General features: G+C 42.2%; 1 protein-coding gene across 1 annotated transcript in view; it reads left to right on the top strand.

Moving 5' to 3' along the window:
* Ir76b (Ionotropic receptor 76b) overlaps nucleotides 1–14,566 on the top strand; it is a 164,860-nt gene that overhangs the window by 40,817 nt on the left and 109,477 nt on the right. The gene's annotated exons all lie outside the window — the stretch shown is intronic.

Here is a 14,566-nt window from a genome sequence, read left to right as displayed (position 1 = left end):
AGGGACGCTCCACAAGTAGCTCTGCTCACGGCCACAGCTCCTTGCTAACTAACTTCTGTTCTGCTGTGTTGCTCCTTTTATTGCTTTGTTTGGTATTGCTGGCTCGAATGGTTGCGTTGCCATGGTTGCTGTTCGATGTTGCGAACGCTCGTTGCGTTGCTGAGATTTGTTGTGTTGGCATTAAAGTGTTGTGCTTGCCCGTTGTGTTGCTGAGACTTGTTGGTTGGTCTGCTGCTATAGCATTTTGTGACTGGCTGTTGTGTCAATGCTGTACTGAACTTGTTGGTTGGTCTGTTGCTATAGCCTTTTGTGACTGGCTTTTGTGTTAGTGTTGTATCGAATATGATGTATGCTGTATTGAACTTCTTGGTTGGTCTGTTGCTATAGCCTTTTGTGACTGGCTGTTGTGTTAGTGCTGTATCGAATATGATGTGGGGTTGTTTTGTGTGGGCCGAATTAATGGTGTTATATTTGGTCCTCACAATGCATATTCAACTGCAAGACCTGGTCGCTATGCCCCGAACGTGTTACTTAATCGGTGTCCTTTTACGTAACCGACTTTGGTCCATTTATGGTGAAGATGTCCCCCTTGCGACCAGCTTCCTACTCAAAAGCATACGTTTGCTTATTTACATGCTTCTTTACTGAAATAGTTCATCTCGAATCTTGCACAAGTTAGACAACTGAGCTCTTCAGAGCAGCCTTCTTTCGCTTCGTTGGACGACGTGGATTACCCCAGAATATATATGATAATGGAAAGATATTCGTTGGTGCTCAACAAGCTATTTAAAAAGAGCTCTCAATATTCAATATCAAAGAAGCAGCTGTAGACGTTGCTGAAAGATTTGCGGTACCAGGTTTTTCTTGGCAGTTTATACACCTTTATGCCTCACACAGAGGCGGCCTATAGGTAGCTGCGGTAAAAATCTTCCAAAACACATTTCACCAAAGTCGCAGGAAGTCAAGGGTTTACGTTCGAAGAACTTACAACACTCTTCTTTCATGCGCCGTTCCAGGGGGGGGGGGGGGGGGGGGGGGGGGGAACTTTTTTTGTATTGACTGTAATGAAGTATATAATACTAATCTTCATAGTAATTTCTTATCAGAAAACGTTATTATTACATATATTTAAAAAAAATCCCCCCCCCCCCCCCCCCCCCTAGAACGTAAGCAAGAAAAATTAAAAATCCGTTTTGTGATAAGAAATTACTATGTAGATAAGTATTATATACTTCATTACAGTCAATACAAAAAAAAGTTCCCCCCCTGGAACCGCGCATGCCTCTTTCGAATAGAAGCGGGACCCAAGTGAATTATTAGCCCTCACTCCAATGCACTTCCTTCCAGGAGCTCCCTTAGCATCCTTGCCAGAACCGAGAATTTCGAAAATATCTCCGACTACAAAATGGCAAAGGTTGAAGGTTCTGTATCACCAATCTAGCTCACGATGAAAGAATTACACAAGATATATAAATGGAACCATCCTCATTTTTATAGAGATATATTGTATATAATAAAGATTATACTCTTTTACATTTAAAACAAGAGACGTGGCGCCTTTTTATTTCTAAAAGTGAAGTGCCGATATTTTCTCTTAAATATTTTCTTAGTGCTGCATACCCCATAAAAGTGCAATTTTATAGGTATTTATAAGAAGCTTCAACAACGAAGGTTTTACCATTTATAATGCGAAAATATTAATAAAAACTTTTTGTTAATATTATTTTTCCAAGCCAAACTTCTACTGGTTCACCTTTTCGCAAAAGAAAAACCTTAAAATGTTATTTTTATAGGGTGCACTATTCCAAGAGAGATATTGAAGCGTTGCTTATATAATTCATTTACTATTTCGCACTTAGTTGTACCTATTATTTTTTCCGTCATTGTATATATGTAAATAAACAATTAAATAAATAAATTCAAGTCGCGATAGCCTCCGAAGAGATTTAAGGCCGAGCTTCTCTTTCAAATTGCGTATTGCTCCTTTGAATTTTTTCTAAAAATTGGCGGGACCGAGCGGCATCTGAAAGCAGATGCATTTTCACTCAGAAGCTTTTCATTTAGAAATAAACCCGGAGTGTTTGACGAATCATTTCCGAGGGGTGACCCCGATTAGAAATACTTTTTTCTAAATTTTTGATGTTACTTTGCTCGGTAGTAGAACTCAGGACCCTCGGTGTGATAGGCGGAGCACCCTACCACACCACCACGGCGCCAATAACCACATATGTCATTGTTCTATTTTGCTACAACAGGCTGCGTACACTCACAAACATCAGATATATTGCTGTGTTAATGTTTTTGTTTTTGTATACAATAATTGAACGTACCAAAATTAAAATTTTTTCTTTTCACACTTATGTCGCTACAATCACAAAAATTTAGTGGGCTGTTTTCTTTCCAATTCAAAATTTATTTTTATTTACACAACAAAATTTTGTATAAATAGCACCCACGAATTTCAACTTCCTTCACTTTAAACTTAAAAATCGACGCAAAATCTTAAACTAAAATGTATTTACATAATTCTTTCGCGATTTTGTTTGTCTTCTTTAGCTGTATTTTTATTAATACAAGTTCGCAATATCGGATGATAGGTGGCAGTAATTCGCATATAGAGCATAGCAAATATTTGGTAGCGATATGTCATAGCACTTATTATCGTTGCGTTGGTTCGTTAATCACTTTGGAGAGGGTGGTAACAGCTGAATCTTGCTTTGAAAATGTAGGGCCTGATATCATCAATGTTGTAGCTGGTACATCCGATTTAAATCATGCAACAGAAGTTCGCATTGCGCAGCGTATCATCCGTCCATGTGATTTTGATCCGGAAATCCTAGATATGGATATAGCTGTTATTATATTGAATGAGGCCTTCGTCAGGAGCACAACAATAAACGAAATAATGTTTTGTAATTCTGAAGTAAAGGAGGGTGTAAAATTGCAAGTTAGTGGATGGGGTTCGAAAACTGGAACCAACGACAAAGAAGCTTGGCCAATACTGCAATCTTCTGATTTCGTAGTAATAGCAAGGGACGTTTGTGCGGCTTCTTATAAGATGTTGGGACAAACATTAGCAATAACAGAAATTTGTGCCACAGGTCAGGGTGCTGTTACCTGTTGGGGAGATGCTGGTGCACCCGCCGTTGTGGGTGGACGACTTTGTGCTGTGGTATCAGGTAGGATAGCACCTAACCGAAATATTCCGGTTTTATATACAAATATAAGTAATGAACATGTTAAAATTTTTGTGGAATATGCGAAATATTGTCGATAATCGACTGCTGATTTCACCTAACTCGGCTGAACGTGCTAGGATGTTTATGAGAAAAGTTATGACATGGGGCTTTTTTCATAAACATCCTAGCTCACATCAAAACATAGAATTTATGCTAAGAAAGAGCGTTTTCGGAGCCGCGACTGAGATATGGTGATATTTCGATAAGCAGTCCAAACGGCAATATTTCTTTTTGTGTTATATGTATGTATTTACAAATAAATAATAAAATATGTAATTGCTATTGAAAAAAAAAACTTGGGTTGTATGCAATTAACATGTGACGCATGCAAATGCCTTAGATTGTGTGATCAAACTTTAAACATAACTTTAAAGTTCCCTCGTTTATGAATAGAACATGAGACAAAAAGAAAATAACGCAATAAGTGAGGCAAGCTTGACCGATCCATATTGGTATAAAACAGCTGATCAAACCAACCTCATGGAAATCAATGTATTTGTTATTGATATCATAGCAAACCGCCTTTATCATAACCTTACCGTAGCCAATAAATTAGTTTTTGGACTTCAGCCAAATCCGTACTCTATACATTTTGGCTTTCGCGAATTTATTCACATTTTGGCATGTTGTTGTTGTTGTTGTTGTAGCAGTGCTTCGCCCCATCCAATGAGTGCTACCGATCAAAAATTGTCATCAATATCCTCTAACGGGAGTCCAAGGAAACATGCTGTTTCAACAGGGGTAGGCCATAATTAGAGGGGTGTTAGAGGCGTTGATTCCACATTACAACTGAAGAGGTGGTTGGTTTCATGTGGGGACACATTGCAAGCACGGCATACATTTTGTATATCGGAGTTGATTCTGGATAGGTAAGAGTTTAACCTGTTACACTATCCAGATCGAAGTTGAGCTAGAGTGACTCGCGTTTCCCTGGGGAGTGTGCGTTTCTCTTCTGTAAGTTTTGGGTATTGTTCTTTGAGTGCTGGATTCCCGGGCAATTCCTGGCATAAAGGCCCGACTCCTGTTTGTGGAGTTCACTTAGGACATGCTTGTGTTTTTTGGCTTCGTACGGCTGAGATATCAGGTGCCGTATTTCCTCCTAATGCTTACGGATATGACTTCTTAAGCCCCTGGGCGGTGTTGGCTCATCAATCAGATGTCTGTTGGGATGCCCAGGTTTCTGATCAGTCCGGGCCCACTTCTTTGGATGGTTTAGCATGACCGATGGCTTCCTCAACCTCTTTGGCGGTGATGGTAATTGGAGACGCGCTGAATTTATGTTTATGTGCGTGTCTGTTGGCCCTCCGTCTAACTTTGTCGACCGTGGAATGCATTATATATTGTCGGCAAATAGAGCTCGCGCATTTTTTCGCATCCGACAGCATATTATCGTTAAATGCGATGGAAATTTTGTCATTGTGCTTAGACGAATTCGATAGGGACTTTACGGTGGACCAAAGCTTACCTACACCGGCAGAGAGGTTACAACCGCTTAGGTGTTCCTCCCATTTCGCCCGCTTGTGTTCATCCACAAGCAATCTGTTGCATTGGTTTATATACCTTTTTTGGGGGTCGCCGGGAACGAGCTGTCTTGCGGCCTCTGTCGGAAAGTGAGGCCGAATTTCGGGCATTCTACCGGCGGGAATAAAGCGAGCTCAGGCGGATTCAATGACCTTGCGGAAAGCACGCTCCTCTTGGCGACCATCAGTCGGGATAGGGAGGGCAGCAAAGCGGTGATCTGTAAAGGATTTGTATTCATCCCACTTTCCTTTTTTAAAGTTTATCAAAGTGCCTTTTCTGTGACGTTGAAGTCGGCGGTACGCTCGAGCGAAATAAGTATAGGCAGGTGGTCGGATGCCAATGTTACCATCGGCTGCAGTTTACGAGTCCTGCGCTCACGATTGATATATCCGGCGAACGGTGACGGCTTCCTACCATACGTGTGGGGGCATCTCTGTTTATTGTGCAGAACGTCGTTTCTTCTATTTGATCCGCCAATATATCACCCCTACTGTCTGCCTGCAAGTTTGAATGCCATAGATCGTGATGGGCATTGAAATCGCCTAAGATAATGCGATTATTGCCAGTGAGTAAGGCGCTGATATTAGGGCGGTATCCGCTGGGGCAACAGGTGACAGGAGGGATGTAGATGTTGATGATTTCCATGTTTGCATCGCCTGACCGGACAGATAATCCTTGGCGTTCTAAGACACTGTCCCTGCGGCCGATCTCGGGATCAAATATATGATATTGCACAGAGTGGTGTATGATAAACGCGAGGCCGCCTCCATTTTCGCTCTCGCGATCATTTCTGTTTACATTATACCCAGAACAGGTCTGCAGGGTAGATCTTGCTGTGAGTTTAGTATTAAAATCGACTATCTCCGCGCCGGACGCCCTTGGGCGTGAACGGCGAGGAGACACAAAAGGTTTATAAAAGTTACGAGGACGTCGGGTTTGGGATCTAGCCCAGAACAACCTGTCCGATGCAACCATCCCTTGCACGAGACACACTGATAAGAGTATGACCGTCCTAAAAAAGTCTTTTCCGGTAGACGCAGCAAAACCATTTCTCAGGACCGGGGTCAGGAGACGGACCCGGATTGGGTTCGATACCTTCCCGGAGCAAGAGAATATGCAGCAGTTCCGTAGCAAGGAGCTGCTGGGAGAATGACAATTTGTGCGAGGACGCAACAAATTAAATGGGGTTACACTGAAATGAAATCTAGTCGGAAAAAATCCCGAGTCGCTCCGGTACATAGAACCGAATGCCTTGGGAAGCCACATGATCACTGTTGTTTGAAGAAATGAAATAACTGATTTTTGAATGAATATCAAATGCAACATTTTCAAAAGAAATTTTCAGAACAAAATTTGTGACGATCATAAAAAGATCATGAAATTAAAAATATTTAAAATTTGAACAAATTTTTAATTGGCGCCCGACCGCTAAAAGTTTTTAAAAGAATAATATAAATCCTAACGGAAGTCGGGAATCAAACTAAAAAAAATCGTGGTGGTTCCAAATAGAAGTAGATTATATTAATCTTAATTAAATGAAATACCACTTCTAAAATTGTGGTTTTTTAAAAGTTAAAAAAGTTAAATCAATCCTTTTTTCTTGATTTTTTTTTGAAAAGTTTTTCGACACAAATATGTAAAAAAGAACTATATTAATTCCAACTCAAAGAAAAAAAAAAAAAAAAAATTGTAAAAGAAAATTAAAAGAAAAGAAAAACTTAATAAAAACAGGATTATACAAACCCTAACAAACAAAATTTAAAAAGAATTTTAAAGTCATTACAAAAAAAAAAAACTGAAAAGGATTATAAAAGTCTTAATTTTGTAAAAGATATTTTTTATTCAGAGAAATATTGTATGACAATATAAATTAGTTTGAAAGGATCATGAAATCCTATGAAATAGTAAAATAATGAAGTGAAAACATTTAAATACATCAATCAACATTAAACCAAGGAACAACAACAATAAGACAACTAAAAAGCAAATGGAGTAAGATCACCTGGAAGAAAAGAACATTATATTTCAAATTATATATGCTCTAAACTTAATATTAATAATTCTAGTGTTGAAGTTTCCAAATTTAACTTTAAATATGAAAGGGAAATTTCATCTTTTTAAATAACTGTGCCACACATTTATGTTGATAGTGTTCTTGACAGTTCTTTTTGGCCGGAGCATTCTGTGGTGCATTTGTACAAGAGAAATACCAATATAGTGCCAAAAAACTCTATTACCTTCACCGCGGGTACAGCAAAAAAGTAGTCACCGACTCACTCTCTATAGTCGTTCATTACCAAAATGTTCGTGGTTTACGATCTAAATTAAATACCTTTTTTTTTAAAAGTTTCGCTTTTACAGCGCAGGTTGTTGCTATCACCGAGACCTGGTTAAAACCTGACAATTTTAACGCTAAGCTTTTTTCAAGTAACTACGTCGTTTACCGGCACACATGTGTAGCTCCATATTATCGCCCTGCCAGCATGGGTTTGTGCCGCGTAGATCAACTACTACCAACTTGCTAGAGTTTACTTCTTTTGTAATGGATGGATTTTTAAACAATAGGCAAACGGATGTGATCTATACCGACTTCAGTAAAGCGTTTGACTCTGTCAATCATGAGCTTTTAGTTTACAAACTTGATTTACTTGGATTTCCAAAGCATTTGCTTGCATGGCTCGAAAGCTATCTCACGAATCGGACTCAACAAGTTTTGTTTAAAAACAGCTTTTCTAGGTTGTTTGATGTAACGTCTGGTGTGCCTCAGGGTAGTCATTTGGGTCCGTTACTTTTTACCTTGTTTATAAATGACTTACCACAAACTCTCATACATTCCCGAACTCTTATGTATGCAGATGATGTTAAACTTTGTTACTCATACTTGCCTTCGGAGTCTTCCCGTGTGGAGTTTCTTCAGGCAGACTTGGACTCATTTCAATGTTGGTGTACTGCAAATTTACTAGTTGAATTGCTCGAAGTGTAAACTAATGACATTTCACCGAGTGAAGCCAAGTTTGACATCGTATACGTTAAACAGCACGCCTTTGGAGCGTATATCTGTCGTAAGTGATCTAGGCGTTCTTTTTGATCTTAAACTGACTTTTAATATGCATATCTCATCAATGGTAAGCAAAGCAACGGGTATACTCGGTTTTGTGAAGCGATGGGCTAAGGAGTTTAATGATCCGTATCTCACTAAGACCCTCTACACATCGTTGGTACGACCAATCTTAGAGTATTGTTCGTGTGTCTGGTGCCCAGGGTATCAAAACTTTATAAAGCGTATTGAGTCAGTACAGAAGCAATTCATTATATTTGCACTACGTGGTCTTAACTGGGATTCTAGTGTGCATTTGCCAACATATAGAAATAGGCTTCTCCTTATAAATCTGCCAACTTTAGAAAATCGAAGAACTTTACTCGGGGTAATGTTCATTCACAAGCTCATTATGGGCGAGATCGACTCATCTGATCTTGTTAGTCGACTAAATTTTGCTGTTCCTGGTAGAACGTCCAGGCATTTTGTGCCTTTTTATTTACCACTTTGCCGGCAAAATTTTGCCAAAATTAATCCACTGCGAAGTTGGTGTTCGCACTACAACAACTTGTATAACTGCATCAGTTTTGAATGTTCGTTTTCCGAGTTGCATAATTCAATACTGTCACGTCTGGCCTGATATTTTGCACTTTCTTTCCTATGTATGGTTGAATTTAAATATTTTTAATTCTAACATTAATTTTATGTTTTATATATCTTAGTAGTCGACCGCTTTGTGTCTGTGTCGACTTTAATCCAAATAAATTAAATTAAATTAAATTAAATTACAGAAGGCTACTAAAGAAGACTACAATCAACATCAATTTTTAGTTTAAGTTTAAACAATATTTAAGTTTAATATTTCTCAACAGAATTGTGAGTATTAATCAAAAGTGATAAGTGCGATTTCACCTGGGAATGGCCAGAGCGATTCTTTTGCATGAGGTTCAAGCAGCTTACTACCGGTCGCTTACGGCCAAATATCCTCTAAGTAGCGGATGTTTAGCGGTGAGCTAATGTGAGAAGGCGACAACCTGGCTAGGCCACTCTGACATAATTGGTTTAAGGGCTGGCCGGGGAGATATCATCGGCAGCGTCTGTACACTTCTAGGTGCGGCTGCAAGCGGGCGTCTGTCTTGGAGCAAGCGGCTCGCTATATAAACGTGCAAGTAATATTTTCACCCCCGCTGAGCGGTTTGTGCGCTGGGCTTGGGACCCGCCACGTAAAACGATACTCCAATGAAATATACCAACAAGCCTCGGATAAATACACTCTCTATTGATGAAGACCATGGCAAACTTTTGAAGGACAATGCATTGAGGGCATGCACCTGGAACGCCCGCTCCCTGAATGCAGATGCACGGCTGGTTGATGTCTTCGTCAAAGCAAAATCTGATATCACTGCCATCCAAGCAATGCATTGGACGAAGCAAGGAAGAAAGAAGATCAAAAATTGTGACATCTGTTGGAGTGGCCATACGAATAAGCGCAGTTTCGGCGTCGGATTCGTGGTGGGAGAGAGACTTTGTCGCCAAGTTCTGTCGTTCACGCCTGTGGACGAGCGTCTCGCCGCTATCCGAATAAAATCAAAATTTTTTAATATATCATTCATCTGCGCCCATGCGCCGACAGAGGTGAAAGACATTTTTTATGAACAATTAGAACGCACATACGAGCGCTGCCCCCGTCATGATATAAAAGTCGTGCTTGGCGACTTTAACGCCAGGGTGGGCAAAGAAGGTGTTTTTGGCCCTACAGTCGGAAAGTTTAGCCTACACAATGAAACTTCTCCTTACGGACTGAGGCTGATTGACTTTGCCGGTGCTCGAAACATGGTCATATCCAGCACGAGGTTCATGCATAAAAAGATACATCAAGCTACATGGCTGTTTCCTGACCGAAATACTCGCAATCAGATCGATCACGTTGTGATAGACGGACGGCATGCCTCCAGTGTTTTGGATGTGCGCACGATCCGAGGACCTAACATCGACTCGGACCATTATCTCGTTGCAGTCAAAATACGCACCCGACTTAGCGCGGCTAAAACCAAGGAACAAAAAACACAAGGAAAGCTAGACGTCGAAAAGCTTCAATCACAACAGAATGCCAATGATTTCGCAACTCGACTCTGACGCCTGCTCTCTGAGAGCACAACTCATCCTGAAGGAATACAGGAGCAGTGGGAGTACATGTCCAAAGCACTTTGTACTGCCGCCGAGGAAAAAATTGGTTCCCGGCGGACCGGACTCGGACCATTATCTCGTTGCAGTCAAAATGCGCACCCGAATTAGCGCGGCTAAAACCAAGGAACAAAAAACACAAGGAAAGCTAGACGTCGAAAAGCTTCAATCACAACAGAATGCCAATGATTTCGCAACTCGACTCTCACGCCTGCTCTCTGAGAGCACAACTCATCCTGAAGGAATACAGGAGCAGTGGGAGTACATCACCAAAGCACTTCGTACTGCCGCCGAGGAAAAAATTGGTTACCGGCGGCCACCAAAAAACAACTGATACGATGAAGAATTCCGCTTTGTAACCGAAAGAAAAGACGCTGCCTACAGGGCTACGTTAAAAGCGAGCGCAACAAGAGAAGTGTGTGAACGCTATCGTGAGTTGAAAAGGGAAGCGAGACGCCTTTTCAGGAAGAAAAAAGCAGAAGCAGAAAGGCGTGACTGCGAGTACCTTGAGCTGCTAGCCACCAGAAATAACGCCCGAAAAGTGTACCAAAAAATACGGAAGGTTTTAAGACCGGGGCAAACTCCTGTAGGAACGAAAACGGCGACCTTGTAACTGATGTCCAGAGAGTGCTTAGATTATGGAGGGAACACTTCTCTGCTCTCCTAAATCGAGGCAGCGATTCACCGGACAGAGATGACGAACCCGATCCCGCAATCGATGATGATGGAATATATGTTCCCCCGCCCGATTATGACGAAGTTAGAATAGCAATAACCAGATTGAAAAACAACAAGGCCGTGGGCGCTGATGGATTGCCTGCGGAGCTATTCAAGTACGGCGGCGAGGAGTTGGTAAGGCGCATACAGCAGCTTCTTCGCAAAATATGGAAGGACGAGTGCATGCCCGACGATTGGAATCTAAGTGTTCTTTGCCCAGTCCACACGAAGGGGAATACTGCAAAATGCACCAACTATCGTGGAATCAGCCTTCCTATATCGCATATAATGTACTTTCAAATGTATTGTGCGAAAGATTGAAGCCCACCGTGAACCGGCTGATTGGACTTATCAGTGCGGCTTCAGACCTGGTAAATCTACCATCGACCAGATTTTCACAATGCACCAAATATTGGGAAAACCCATGAAAAGAGAATCGACACACATCACCTCTTCGTCAACTTTAAAGCCGCCTTCGACATCACGAAAAGGAGCTGCCTATATGCCGCTATGTCTGAATTAGGTTTCCCGCAAAACTTACACGGCTGTGCAAAATGATGTTGAGCAATACCATCAGCTCAGTCAGAATTGGGAAGGACCTCTCTGAGCCGTTCGAAACTGAACGAGGTTTTATACAGGGTGACCCGCTATCGTGCGATTTGTTTAATTTGATGCTGGAGAAAATTATACTAGTTGCAGAACTAAACCGCACTGGAACAATATTCTATAAAAGCGTACAATTACTGGCATATGCTGATGACATTGATATCATCGGCCTAAACACCGGCGCTGTTAGTTCTGCTTACTCCAAACTGGAAAAAGAAGCGGCAAAGATGGGACTAGGTAGGCAATTGAAAAGTAAAGTCCTCTCTCGGCGAACGAAAATCATACTCTACAAGTCACTTATCGTACCCGTTCTGCTATATGGGGCAGAAGCATGGACCATGACAACAGTAGATGAAGCGGCTTTGGGAGTGTTCGAGAAAAAAGTTCTTCGAAAGATTTATGGACGATGGCGAGTACAGAAGAAGATTTAATGACGAGCTGTACGAGCTATACGTAGGCATCCACATAGTCCAGCGAATTAAAACGCAGCGGCTGCGCTGGCTAGTCCATGTTATGCGAATGAAAGATGACGCTCCGGCCAAAAAAGTGTTTCTATTGGAACTCGCCTATGGAAGCAGAGGTAGAGGGCGGCCCCCACTCCGTTAGAAGGACCAGGTCGAAAACGATTTAAACTCCCTTGGTGTGACCAATTGGCGCCGGATGGCGGAGCGAAGGAGCGACTGGCGCGCCTTGTTGGACGGCCATAACCGTTTAGACGTAAGTAAGATAAGTGCGATTTATTTTTAGTAAAATTAATTGGTAAATTGGATATATTTGTGTGAAATTTAGTTCATCTATGGTACGTTGTTATGAACTAGTGGACAGGGTGGAAAAATGAAACGATTGAGGGTCGTCTAGAAGGGCCGGTTAAGTTTTGTTCTACGACTGCCGCGTGTGCACTGGCTCGTTCCCGGAGCTTCAGCCTGAGACAGAGTATTTGAACAGCTACCCAAGACACCTTCTCCCTAATCCCTAGCCCTAACAAGACATAATATAATATTGCACACGACTAAAAAAAAAAAAAAAACACCCATCGACTTACCCATTGACATCCATACTTACATTTCCTTATTACTTCGTTGGGTTATTGGAACCGAAGATATGCGAGCTAAGGTTTATAACCCATATAAAAAAATCCTACCCGAATACTTTAAATATATAGATATCTATACTTAATTTAATAACGGCGGTGGTCAAGCGGCGATAACTGGCCTCGTGGCATGCACCTTGGATGGGTCTCTTGATCTTGGTCGGCTTTTGAGTGGGATCAGTGGAGATAACTTTATGTTGCGAAACTGATGGTCAATTAAGCGTAGGTATACTTTAGGTGTATTTTTTTTCAAGCGAGCTTGAAGAAAACGCTTCAACTAGCTTAACAGTTTCATTATGCCAAAACCATACAGATGGTGGAGGTTTATCAGCTAATTGTTACTTTTTTTTGCTGCTATGGCATTTCTACTTCTAGCGCAGTATGTTTTTCACACTCAGCCAGAGAATTAAAAAACATGGACAAATGCGTGGTGGCAACGGCGCGCACCCACGTATTTGTTAAATATTAGTTAAGGCGAAAAAAGAGGAAGAAAAAAAAACCAAAAGGGTTTCGTATTAATAAAAAGGAATTCACAGTGTGCTTTTATTTATATAAATACAACAAGTGTTAAGAAAAGGTTTAACAAATGTTGTGGAAAATGATATATGTAATAATAATTATGAAAATTTGCACTTACGTGGACGTGTGATTACGTGTACTTTTGCTGGCTGCTGGATCAAAAGAGAGGACGAGACTCTTTGCTACATGAGCCGATGAACCCACGATACAGCTCCTTCGTTGGGTTTCCCGGCAACAAAGTTGCTGTACCGCGGGCTCACAGCGGTAAAAATCTAGGATACATACGTACTACCACTCACAAATGCCCGTGTGTATAGTGATCACAAGAATATGTGGGTGGTAGTAACGAACGAAAATAACCAAAGAAAGTTATGTTACGAGGGGGGGGGGGAGAGATATATTTAGGCCTGTGGCCTAAACATACCGGCCCCCTTGCCGTAAGCAACAAAGAAAAAATTAAAAAAAGGGATGCCACGTGATCGCACGTCCAGTAAGGCGGTGTAATTAAAGAAGGCAGTGCAGATGCGGACTGCAAGCACTGCACGCCAGATGGTTGACCTCACGTTTCGCTCTCCTGTGGAAAAAGAAAAGAAGTTATTAGATATACGTACGTGGTTTTAAATTCCGTGTATATTTACCTAAATATATATAAGATGGTGCATGTGTGAGGCGTGAAAGTCGGATATTTATTTTTGGAAGGCTCCCGAGACCACCAACCCGAACACGGTCGGTTGGGTTAGGAGACCGCCAACTGTCGATGCCGGTGTACCGCTCACCATCATTTCGGCGTAAATGTCAGCGCCGAGTGTAAGCCGTATCAGTGATGAGCGGTAGAATTGCGGATCCGCCAGCCGCATGAACTCAAAGGGCGCGGCAATCTTGGGGTCCACATTGGACAGTGGACTCAAACGGAAATGGCTTTCGACGACGGCTGCTTGGGTTGTTATGCGCGTCGACGCTCCGAATTTGCCGCGCAGTATGAGGGTGCATTGTCCATGCCCTTGGCACTCCAATTGTAAGTCGCGTACCGGCTCCGCATCGACGATCGTGCTGGTGCCGCAGGGATCAATAATGGCCCAAACCAGGTGTAAATTCCCACGCGATTCGATTCGTATGATGGCCGTCGGCGCAATGGGCACGAAAGGCCGCATGATGGGCGATGGTGTAGCCTGGAGCAGCCGCCCTGTCCGCAAGACTTCCGGCGTGTCGCGCGTTAGCTTCATTGTACTTTGGGCTTCAAGAGAGTATGGCGTCGATTTCCTTCGCCGTTGCTGCCTTGCGAGTTTGGACGATTTAGCTGAGTTTCGATGGGGTCCGACCTCACGGTGACGCCAATTATTTTGTTGGTTTCGAGCTTTTTTCTCTTCCTCCGCACTTCGTTCGTGGTGCAACAGCGGTCGGAAACTGCGCATTCCATTCCTGCTCGTTGACGGCCTCATTTCCGCTTTCGCATGTTCTTTTTACGCTCTCTCTCTTTCTTCTTCCACCTCTTCTTCTTCCACTTGCTGAGCCAAGGATTTAGCCGGTCCCGAGAGGTTGATTGACAACGCGTCGTCGGACGTGTTGTCTTCGCCGTTTGTGGTCGTCTCGTCGCATACCGCTCGACGCTCATCTAAATGAAGCGTGATGTGGTGCTTCTCTTGGCACCTCTTG

This window comes from Eurosta solidaginis, chromosome 5 (genome assembly GCF_040869045.1).
Source record: "Eurosta solidaginis isolate ZX-2024a chromosome 5, ASM4086904v1, whole genome shotgun sequence".
NCBI classification, from domain to species: Eukaryota; Metazoa; Arthropoda; class Insecta; order Diptera; family Tephritidae; genus Eurosta; species Eurosta solidaginis.
This window is presented reverse-complemented; position numbering and strand designations above follow the sequence as displayed.